An 11,701-nucleotide genomic window follows, 5' to 3' on the forward strand; every position below is an offset into this window, starting at 1 on the left:
GCCGCCACCAGTTTCACCCTGTCCCCTTGCCATTTTCTCCACCTGTTGTCCATCACCTCATCAACGTGTGCGCCCCGCCTAAGTGGACCTTGTTAATCTTAAAGCTTCACGACTATATTCTTCAATATTTGCTGCTTGAGCACGTGCATGTGCTAGTGTTGTACACTGTGATAATTGTTAACCTACAGTTAATTAGAATATTTATTCACACTTGCTAAACATGAGGTACCTGAATTTTTGTGTGGCGTCAATCACTTTTCTGTGAAACACGAGACCGAAGGTGGGAACGGCGTGAGAAGCACTAGCCACGACGAGGCCGAGCTGTGTACGAGCGCGGGTGCCAGCGATGGCTGGCGGGATCGAGTTCGAAACTAACACGGGAGAGGGGGGGGGGGGGGGGGGGGGGGTTCCAGGGTTGTTCATCGGGGTATGGCTGGAGGGATGATCGAGGGAGGCGGCCACCACGACGATGGGATGAGGTCAAGGGAAGGGTGGGGCGGCGAGGCAACGCGTGGCAGCGCCCATCGCCCAAAGGGGGTGGTGGTAGGCGGTCAGGGCTGGGTAGGCTGCAGGGGAAGGAGGAAGAACATGACCGGTAGAAGATGATTGAAGGAGATCTGTCCGCTCATTCCTAATCCAATGGCTGCGAGTAAAAGTGTCTGGTGCCATTCTGTTAAGGTAAATGGTGAATTGACAGTCCCAACTTCATTCTCTCTTGTACTGTGAGAACTCCCGACCGACCTGAAAATTGGAAAGAACTACTCGACGAAATCAATGGGGAGTCAAACATGCAAAGCCCTCTCATGGAATGGCGGATCACGCTAACCCCAGCCCGGCCCGAGAATCCGCGGTTCCAAAGTCTGCCGCCGAAATGCAAAATCCCGCGACGCACGCCGTCTGCCATTATAACTGCGCACACCAATTCCTTCCCATCTCTTGCCTCCGTGATCAACGCCGTGACCATATATGTACCCTCACAGCTCCTGCCTCCCATCCAACGCATCACCCACGTAGCCTCCTTCCATCAGCACTTCCAGCTCACCGACCAAGATGCCGCCGGCCGGCGCCCACCGCGCCATGCCGGAGGGCGCGACGGCGCTGGAGATCCCCACAGACCGCCCGGCCTTCGTCACCCGTGTGTACTTCGACGGCCCTCCGGCCGCCACCGCCGTCCGCCTGGCCTTTCCGCCGCGCACGGAGCGCCCGGAGTCGATCAAGGTGTACATGAAGAACTTCAAGCGCGAGCGCGACCCCGAGGCGCTCTACCACGCGCGGCGCTTCGCGCACGCGTACATCACGCCGCCGGAGGCCCCCTGCCGCGCCGACCCGGGGCCCTTCATCCGCCGCGCCTTCCGCACCCTGGCGCTCGACCTGCCCCAGAACTTCGAGCTCCTCCCGGTCCCGGCCACCTGCCATGGCGACATGGCGGTGCGCTTCCGCGCGCCCGACCACCGGGAGGCGGCCATGCGCCGGCAGCCGTTCGTGCTGGACGGGGTCACCGTGAGGCTCGTGCGCGAGGCGGAGACGCCCAACGTCCGGCGGGTCTCCAACGACTACCTCGTCCACGCGGCGCTGCATGCGCGCCTACCCCGTCGAGCAGCGCACGGAGGAGATGGTCAGGGACAACTGCAGCCAGTTCGGGTTCGTGCGCGAGATCGACCCGGCCTGCTTCGCGGCGCCCGACCTCTCCACCGTCCGCGTCGTCCTCCAGAACGAGCACCCTCGTGAGGTTCCCCACGAGCTCCGGATCCTCTACGATGATGGCTTCACCAGCGTCGTCCCAGTCGATCGAGATCGTCGGAGTTTGGCACCGCTCACACTCATGCGATGTCAATGGGCAGTACGTGCCTCTTGAATTGATGGATTTCAAGCTCAAACAAATTTGAGCTAATGTTTAGAGTTAATTTCACCTTCTATCCCCTATTTTGTCATTTTTAGATGGATTTCCATTCATGTTACACAATTTAACTAAACTTACGCCACATTTTATCGTGTCTTTAATTTTTGTGCATGCATGTTCTGTCATGCTAGTCCACCTGCCATTGCACACGTAGCATGCCATGTCGATGGATTTGCTTCCATATGGATATGAGTAATAAGTACTCCCTCCGTTTCAAAATAGATGACTCAACTTCATAAATCGCTACTTTTTCCACTAGAGCGAATAGCATTCTTCGAAACAGGCACAGGACACTAGAGCGAATAGCATTCTTCGAAACAGGCACAGGACACTAGAGCGAATAGCATTCTTCGAAACAGGCACGCACAGGACTTGAAGCAGAATCAGAGAGTGATCCCTTTCCAACAGACTGTTTGTATTAACTTTAGTACAAAGTTAGTATAAAGTTGGGTCATCTATTTTGAAATGGATGAAGTAGTATACAATCAAATTGGTTGTGTGCATGAAATCATCATGTTTTGTATTCGCTTGATGCTACATTTTAAGTTAATAAAAACGCTTTTTATAAAAAATGTGTACGATCAATATTCACAACAAATATTACTGGAGCATTTTATAATGTTAGTGTATGTGAAAATGAACAATCTGATGAGAAAGAGACGCTACCCGTACAACCCACACATGGCTTGAAATGGAAACACACTGCTGCTTGGACGACATTGTAGGGTGTAAGGGCATCTCCAACGCATTTCTCTCTGCAAATGTCCGTAGACACGTCCAGACATTAAGTGTGTATAATAACTTTGTCATAAGCCAAACTTTATAAACTTTAACTAAATTTATAAAAAATATTGGGACCCCAATAGCTGGTATTCGACCTCCAGCGAGGAGGACCGCACAAGCAATTCGTTCGCCGTGCGGTGGCCAAGGTGACCCAATTGACCCAAAAGGGCTAGTTAACTGCCTTTTTATAAATAAAATGGCATAAAAATTCTTATAAAAACAGAGAAAATTTAAATTTTGAAATGCCATGTAAGAATTTATGAAAAACGTCGCCCTCGAATATCAAAATTAACCATTAGTGTTAAAAACATGGATTTAAAACTTGTCGTGGTCTATAATCTGAGTAGCCATATCAACAAAGAGGAAAAAAAATGCCATGACAAAAAACGCCATCTCTTAAATAATAAAATGACATATCTTAATAATATAAAAATGCCATCTCCCAATAAATAAAAACTACATCTATTAAAAAACAAAAATTGCCATCTCTTAATAAATAAAAAATGCCATCTCTTAATAAATAAAGAATGTTTTATCTTATTAAACAAAATAATACCATCTCTTAATAAAAAAAGACATTTATTAATAAAATAATTACCATCTCTTAATAAAAAATGTCATCTGTTAATAATTAAAATGTCATCTCTTAGTAATAAAAGATGCCATCTCTTAAATAATAAAAATGCCATGCACAAAAGCAAAGTTTACTTGTGAAACAAAAGAAGAAAATGATTTTCTTTGAAAATTCCATATGACATAGTTTGTAAAAATTATAAACTCCCATGTTAATATTATCTAGAAAAACTGTCATCTAGTGAAAAAAGAGAAAAATTTTTTTTGGGTGCATGGCTAGTTTAACAGTCAAAAGTGGCTCCAATCCCGCACCAAGATTCGTGCAAACGAATCCGGCGGGAGAGAGCGCGTTCGTCAGAATTGGCCCCCTAGCGAACGTTCGCAAGATAGCTTTTAAAGAAAATAATTAACATCTACAATACCAAATCAGTGTTATTAGATTCTTCATTGAATATATTTTCACATCATGTATACTTGTATTAATATTATTTTCTATAAAGTCGGTCAAACTTTATAAAATTTAATTTAGGACAAAACTAATATGAAGAGTAAATAAAAACCGAGCATTTTTTATTTCATTCTTAAGAAACAGATCACTAATCATTATGTACTCCAAAATGAATATGGCAAAAGAATATCCAACTAATCTGCTGAACGGAGAAAAAACTTTCGGAAGTAAACCCGCACGCCACATGTGCATTGACAGGTGCGTCCAGTATGAAGGAACACGTGTCAAATTAAAAAGGTAAAATGTGATACTAATCTAGTTAAATGAGGTAAAATGGAAGAAAATTTATTAAAAAGGGTAATCCTTACTAAAAACCTTATCAAAAGATGTGGTAAAAAATATCTTAAAAGCAGTAGCCAGCTTAGTTCATTTTGCAGTTGATTTTACAAAGCAACCGTTTAATTTGCTGCTAGCATGTATGTGGGCATGGTGATATGTCGATGGGTACGTTTTGCTGAGGTGATGCTGGCTTAGGGCATCTTTTATTCAAATGATTCCTAAAGATTTTGGAGGGTTCCAATCCTTAGGATTTGTTAACTATGTAGCTTGTTTGGTTCGTAGGATTACAATCTGTAGGATTAATTTGTACTAGTTTTCATAGGATAATTTTCATCCACTCTAATCTCATGTGAAGAATCCTACGGTTTTTCTATGCACTATCAAACGACCATACTAGTCCTGTCGCATTGAAGATATAATGCCACTTCATTCCGATGTTTTCCTTATCCTACATTTTACATGTCCTACGAATCAAAGAGGCCCTTAGTAGTTATACGATGTATTAATTTTTTTAAGGCGAACTTCTTTAACATTGATCGAATTTATAAAAAAAACACCAAGTTTCTTTTTCATTTTTATTGTGTCACACTACTTAATTTTACCACTAGATGTTTCAGTTGCTCAAGAATGTCGTCCTTTCATTAAGTGCGTGCTACACTTGCATCAATACCGTTCAGTCAAATGCAGTTGACGGAGAAATCGTTGCTTCCATGGACATGCGATTCTCATGCGACGTTTCTTTGCTCGCAAGGACACACAATTCAGGCAACTATCATACCGTGGAGAAATGCTTCTGTGGTCATACTCATACATAACTAAGGGCACGTTTGGTTACTTGCATCGTTTTTTCTCCTTTTGCATACTTGTCTCAGTTGGGCCGAGCAAATACAGACCAAAAATCAACATCTGCATTTAGTTTGGTTGCCTACATGTTCTCTCCCTGCATCATAACGATGCTTCTACGCACCGCGTCTGGTTGCTCGTATTGTATGTGGTCAGATGAGTGCACGTTGTTTGGTTGCTTGCATGGAATATAATTAATACTTAATAGCTACCCATAACACACAGTGTTACACTAGAGTGCATCGACGACAACGATACACTACTAGGAAAATGCATGCTAGTGGCGCACCAGTTTTGCCTACTAATGGCGCACTATTGATGCGCCACTAGCACCGCGCCATTAGAATTAAATACTAATGGCGCACCACTGATGTGCCATTAGTATCTGGTGTACTAATGACGCACCAGCAGTGCGCCATTAGTATAGCCCACAATGCGTCATTAGAATGCCTCCCAAGGGGTCATATGTACCCATGTGCTTTGGCATACTAATGGCGCACTAGTGGATGATGTGCCATTAGTGTCATTTTTATAGTGCGCCATTAGTGTCTTGAGTGGTGCGCCACTAGTATGAATATTAAAGATTTTTTTCTTTTCTGATATTTTCACAGGTTACAAAATATATTATTGGACATAATTTAGACAACACCACACAGCAACAGCAGATTCATCGAATACAATAGAAGATTAGTCTCTGAATACAAATCATCATATTAGTCTCCGAATTCAAAACCGAACAAAGATAGAACATTACAAGTCTCGAGACCGCGAGTAGCGAGTTTGTCTTCACATTACAAGTCGATATCGATCATCTAAACTACCATCACATAGAAGAGAGCTGCGGTCATCACGATGAGTATAATCGCGATGAAACTGATCTTCATCCGGTTCCTCCAACGCTTCCTCCTCTCTCCCGCTAGATAGCGTGCGTATCTAGATCCGCCTCCGCCCTAGTGGTGTACCCTTTGTAACTGTTACCGCTGAAACGGTGAACCTGTCTCCGACACTCCTCCCAGTCGTCGTAGACTCCGGGAACCTTACCCTTGTACACGACATACGTCGGCATCTCTATGCACTAGCCAAACAAAACATTAGTAGCAATTCACAGATGATACATAAGCAATATATAAGTATGCAACAAAAGGATCAGAAGAGAAAAGCAAGACATTAATAGCATCGATTACATCTAAGTTTAACGACTGTCCAAACCAAAGAGACATACAAGTTCATTAAAGTTTAATTACAACATGAGCCAATCGATGTTTCAGAACTACACATAGCATCACTACTTTGGACTCGACTCAAGGGACCGGAGCGTGGATGAAGCCGCCGTCTATCGTGATGTTCATGAAATCGTGGGCGTTGTCAGCCTGCATTTGTAGCGTTGTGTCTATCTCACTATTGGACGGTTGATTTCTGAGGTTGAACTGCCCCGAGGTACGAAGGACATCTTGATGGATGATTTCCGCAAACTCCGACTGAATGCGAAAGAATTCTTGTCTGATGTCCGCGTCCTAGATTGCCGACAAGCTCGCGGCCCAATCTTTGAGATTATTTGATAGCAGAAGGTGATTATGGTCCCGTACAATCGCCCGCATGTGATGGAGGGCGTAGTAGGCATCCTTCTGACCGCCAGGCGGCTGCTTGACGCAGCAGAACGTCGTATTGTGGGCGAACACGTGCTTGCCGTACTTACGAACTGCCCTGGTGAAGGTGCCTCCAGATTTGGCGTAGCCGGGGAGAACACCATCAAAAACTTTCTTGATATTTGTGTAGTCTTTCTTCGACTGACGGTCCGAGTCGAAATACGTGGCCATGGAATATTTCGGGCTTAAGAGGATGCGTGTGCAATGTGTGTCACTGCACAAAACACGGAATGTTAAAAAAACGATTGAAATCTAAGAAATCATATGTTACGGGGCGGTTGAGGGGACGACTTATTCGGGAAAGTAAGCCATGAGAAAGTTATCCTTATCTGGGTTTACCAGAATGACGCCTTCGAGGTAAGAACTCGCGACTTCCCGGTCCCCAGCGCTGCCCAAGATCTTGGCACGCATGTAGAAGGGGTCGACTATCACGATGTCCGGGGTCTTGTCTCTAATGATCCGCATCTCCATACTCAGCGAAAATAGCCGAACAAAGGTGTAGTGCAGCGGATGAAGGTTAAACATAGCGAAGATGTCATCAAACCGCAGGACGATCGTACCCCCGATGGCGTTATCCACAAAGCCCTTGCCCTCTAGCACCTTGGCCACGAAAACCGGGTATGCCACGTCATTCTCTCTGAGACGCCGCTTCTCCAAAGAAAGAACACTGTCATGCGGACTCCGCATAGCACCGGTTGCAGCATTGAGCATATTAGTCGGTAGCATCAGCCTACCCGCCACATGCACCCTCCTCGAGATATCCTTAGGTGAAGGTGGCCCGTCCTAAGCACGGATCGTACTCGGTGCCGGCTGGCTCACACCCTTGTTACTCTTTATTTTCCGTCCCTTCTTCTTCTGCTGTAATGGGACCGAGTTCTGCTCACAGTCCGCCTTCTTGAGTGTGTTGGGGCTGATAATATTTCGCACCTCGGCTATCTGAGGCTCGGTGAAGTCGGCAGTTGGAGGCATCTCCTGAGAACTGAACGCCAGACGACGCCTATTGCAATTGGGTTTCTCCGCGGTTCCAGCTAGATCGCGATCGTCTTTTATAGGGTTGGGTTCTTGAGAAGGAGGCCCCGAGAATTCCTCATCGTACCCATGTTCGGCAAAATACTTATCGACGTTGGTAAATGTACCATCGTTGTTGTCATCGTCGTCCGGATCCTGTGCCATATGCATGTTCGGATCCTGTGCCATAGGGATGTCCGGCATGTCCGGTAGCGTTGCGGCGGTCTTGCCATGGCTTGGCGCCGGCACGACTGGCGGTGTTGTCTTTGGGGTGGTGTCCCCCGCCCCAAACGAATCTGGCTCTTCGGCCAAAGCAGGGGCCAGCTTAGGCAGGCGCTGAGGGTCATCAGATCATCTTCGTCGGCCCCGGCGGGTCGAATCAGAGGTAACAACTCGTCGCAGCCTGGCAGCACCCGAACCAGTTGAACCCTATACACGGTGGGTGGCATCGGATTACCGTGGAACACGGGGTTGCCCGGTTGAACGATTTTGCCCTTGGCGACATCAACCAACTCGTCGTTCACGAAGTGCAGGAGAGTGCACGGACCGTCGGCGGCGCCCTGCGAAAACATGTAGGGCGTCAGGGATGCCCAGTCAAAGGCAAGGAGATGAAGTCCTCGACCGAGAGGCTTAATTAGTTACCTTGATGATGGCGTCGAGCTCGGCTAATGTCGAGGCACCGCCAACGACGGGCGTGCAACCGACAGAGGGGCCGCTTGCTGCTGAGGTGCCGGCCGGCGTACACCCGGGTGCATTAAGCTCCAATGCCCGTGCCGGCGTCGGAGACACCAATACCGCCTCCGCCGGAGACACCAATGGCGCCGCTTGCGCGTTGTGCGAGTTGCTGGCCGTGAAGCTGGGAATCGGGGGCGGCCCCTGTTGGCCGCTCGCAATCCACGTCGTCAGCCCATGAATCAAGGTAGGCATAATGCCAGTGAGCGTCGATCCCAGTTGTTGTTGCACTTGCTCTTGGACAATCTCCGGAATCCGCGCCTGTCGGCGTTCTGGGAACGGGGGTCCCCAGACTTGCCTGCCTGCGGCCTGCGGCGTGGCTCAAGTGGGGGCCCCAGCACGGCCCATCTTCATCAGCTCAAGCTCAAGACCCTCGTGAGGGGCCAAGCCTCGCAGGGCGGACGACCGGAAGCTTCCTCAGAGGCAACCTCATCAGGCGGGCTCGCGAGGAGGCGGAGAGATCAAGGCAGAGGTACCTCACGAGGAGCCCGTGACGCAAGCCATGATGATCGAGACCAGGCGGGCGCCAGGCGGGCGCCGGCCTGCGCAGTGTCCTTGTTTCCCCTTTGGTGCAAAGGGGGCAAGCACAGGCCAAGGCATCGGGCAAAGGTTACCATTCCGGTGCAACGAGACCAAGACCAGCGGAGCGGCAGGACGGAGGTCACCGTGGAGCCCAAAACGGCGTCATCACCAGTGCTTTTGGCAGCCGAAGACCACCTTTGGTCAGGATAATTTGTACTATATGTTCCCCTTCAAAATGGCCAAGTGTTGGCGCCCTTCCCGCTCATTATTTGGGGAGAGGCCCAGGGCCTCTATAAATAGAGCTAGCCACCACAGAGTAGAGGGACAACTAGAGATATGGTAGAACCCCAGCAGAGAGAGAGAGAGACGACTGAACTCACCAAAGCAGTTCATCGCACCAGCTCAAGAACACCTCTCGCGAGGCTGTTCTTCCCTTGTACTGTTCATCATCAGCCCCTGAGGCAATCCACCACACCACACATTTGAGTAGGGTATTACACCACAAGGGTGGCCCGAACCAGTATAAACCTTATGTCCCTTGTGTTGTTCGTTGTTTCCATCTTAGATCACGCGAGGAGATTGGACATAGATCGGTAGGGGAGAGATCTCCGCGCGCACCCCAGTGTTCGAACCTCAAGGGTCTGGCGAAACCCAAAACCCGACATTTGGCGCGCCAGGTAGGGGTGCGCCGGAATTCTCCCTTCTGACGACCCGCTCTCCCCCAACATCGCATCCTGCCCTCATGGCGGACAACGCGCCGCCCGCTCCAGCGACGGATGCCGACATTGGGGCCAGGGGGCTCTGGGCCTTGGCCCCCACCTTGCGACAGGTGCAGTGGCCGCACAAGTTCAAGCCCGACATGCCACTACGCTACAACGGCCCGACAGACCCGATGATTTTCCTGCTGGCGTATGAGGAGGCCGTCCTCAGAGCCGGGGGCGACGACCCATGGCCCTCACCGGCGTCCCGCGCGCGTGGCTCCTCCACCTGCTGGCGGCTTCTGTCACCTCCTGGGAGGAGCTGCGCGACCTCTTCCTCGCCCGTTTTGCCGCACCAGCGCCGCCCGTCGTCGTAGCTCTCCTGGGTGGCTCCCAGGCACCACCCTCGAGCCATCACGTCAAGCCGTTCACCCGCCGGATCAGCACCACCTCCAAGCGCCGGGAAGCCCCCCGGGCTTGGTGGCGCCCGAGACCGATCTAACCTTCGACTCGGAGGATCACCCCTTCAACCCCATCGGTTCGAGCGCGCTTCCAATGTTGTGCACCCCCACCATCTGCCAAATGGCCATCACCAGGACCCTCATCGATGGTGGTGCTGGCCTCAACGTGCTCTCGGTGGAGGCCTTCACCCTCCTCCATGTGCCGCTGGAGCGGCTCCAACCCAGCATGCCTTTCTCGGGCGTCGGAGCCGGTTCCACCGCCTCCTTGGGACAGATCCGCCTCCCAGTGACTTTCGGCACCCACGACAACTTCCGCACGGAGCTGATCGACTTCGACATCACCCCCACTAGCCTCCCCTACAACGCCATCCTCGGCTATCCGGCCCTGGCTCGGTTCATGGTAGCAACTCACCCGGCGTACAACCTCATGAAGATGCCCGGGAGCAGCGGTGTCCTCACCGTGTCAGGAGACATAAGGGATGCGCTGCAGGTGCTCTAGCTTGTTTTCAGGGCGGCTGCAATGGCACAGCCCACTAGCACCAACGCCCTTGAGCCCAAGGGGGCTACGCCGGCTAAAAAGAAGTAGCTATTCACCCAAGACAAGGCGAAAACCAAGCAGGTACCAGTCGACGAGGACGGGTCCACTGGCGCTACCTTCACCATAGGGGCCAACCTCAAGCCCGAGCAGGAGAAGGCCCTGATGAGGTTCCTGCGTGCAAACAAAAAGGTGTTCGCGTGGGAACCTGATTAGCTAGCAGGGGTCCCAAGGAAAGTGATTGAGCATCACCTCAATGTGTGCCTCAATGTGCGCCCCGTGAAGCAGAAGGCGAGGCGGCAGTCCACTGAGAAACATGCTTTCATCGTTCAAGAGACCCGGAAGCTAGAGGCGGCAGGAGTTATCTGCGAGGTCCGCTACCCTGATTGGCTGGCTAATCCAGTCGTCGTGCCAAAAAAGGGAGGAAAGGAGCGCATGTGCGTCGACTTCACCAACCTCAACAAGGCCTGCCCGCAGGATCCATTTCCGCTCCCCACATTGACCAGATAGTCGACTCCACCGCAGAGTGTGACCTATTGTGCTTCCTAGATGCCTTCTCGGGCTATCACCAGATCAAGATGGCGGTAGAAGACGTGGAGAAGACGGCTTTCCTGACCCCGTGTGGAGTGTACTGCTATACGTGCATGTCATTTGGGTTGCGCAACGCAGGCACGACCTTTCAGCGGCTGATGCACATCGCCTTAGGCCGGCAGCTCGGGAGGAACGCTGAAGCTTACGTCGATAACATTGTGGTGAAGTCTCGTGAGGAAAGAACCCTGATACAGGACCTGGAAGAAACCTTTGCGAGCCTCAACGAAGTGGACCTACGGCTCAACCCGGAGAAGTCCGTGTTCGGAGTCCCCTCGGGCAAGCTCCTAGGTTTTCTCGTGTCCCACAGGGGCATCGAGGCCAACCCGGAGAAGGTCAAGGCAGTCGAAGACATGAGCCCGTTAAGGACCCTCAGAGAAATGCAGAAGCTCACCGGGCGTGTAACTGTGCTGGGGCGCTTCATCCCCAAGCTGGGGGAACGAGCGCTGCCCTTCTTCAAGCTAATGAAGAAAAAGGGCCCCTTCGAATGGACTGAAGAGGCCGACAAGGCATTCCAAGACCTCAAGAGGTACCTTACCAGCCCACCAGTGATGGTAGCTCCGCGTCCTCGGGAGCCCCTGGTGCTCTACCTTGCGGCCACCCCCTACTCCGCTAGCGCAACCCT

The sequence above is a fragment of the Triticum urartu genome, chromosome 5 (genome assembly GCF_003073215.2).
Source record: "Triticum urartu cultivar G1812 chromosome 5, Tu2.1, whole genome shotgun sequence".
NCBI lineage: Eukaryota > Viridiplantae > Streptophyta > Magnoliopsida > Poales > Poaceae > Triticum > Triticum urartu.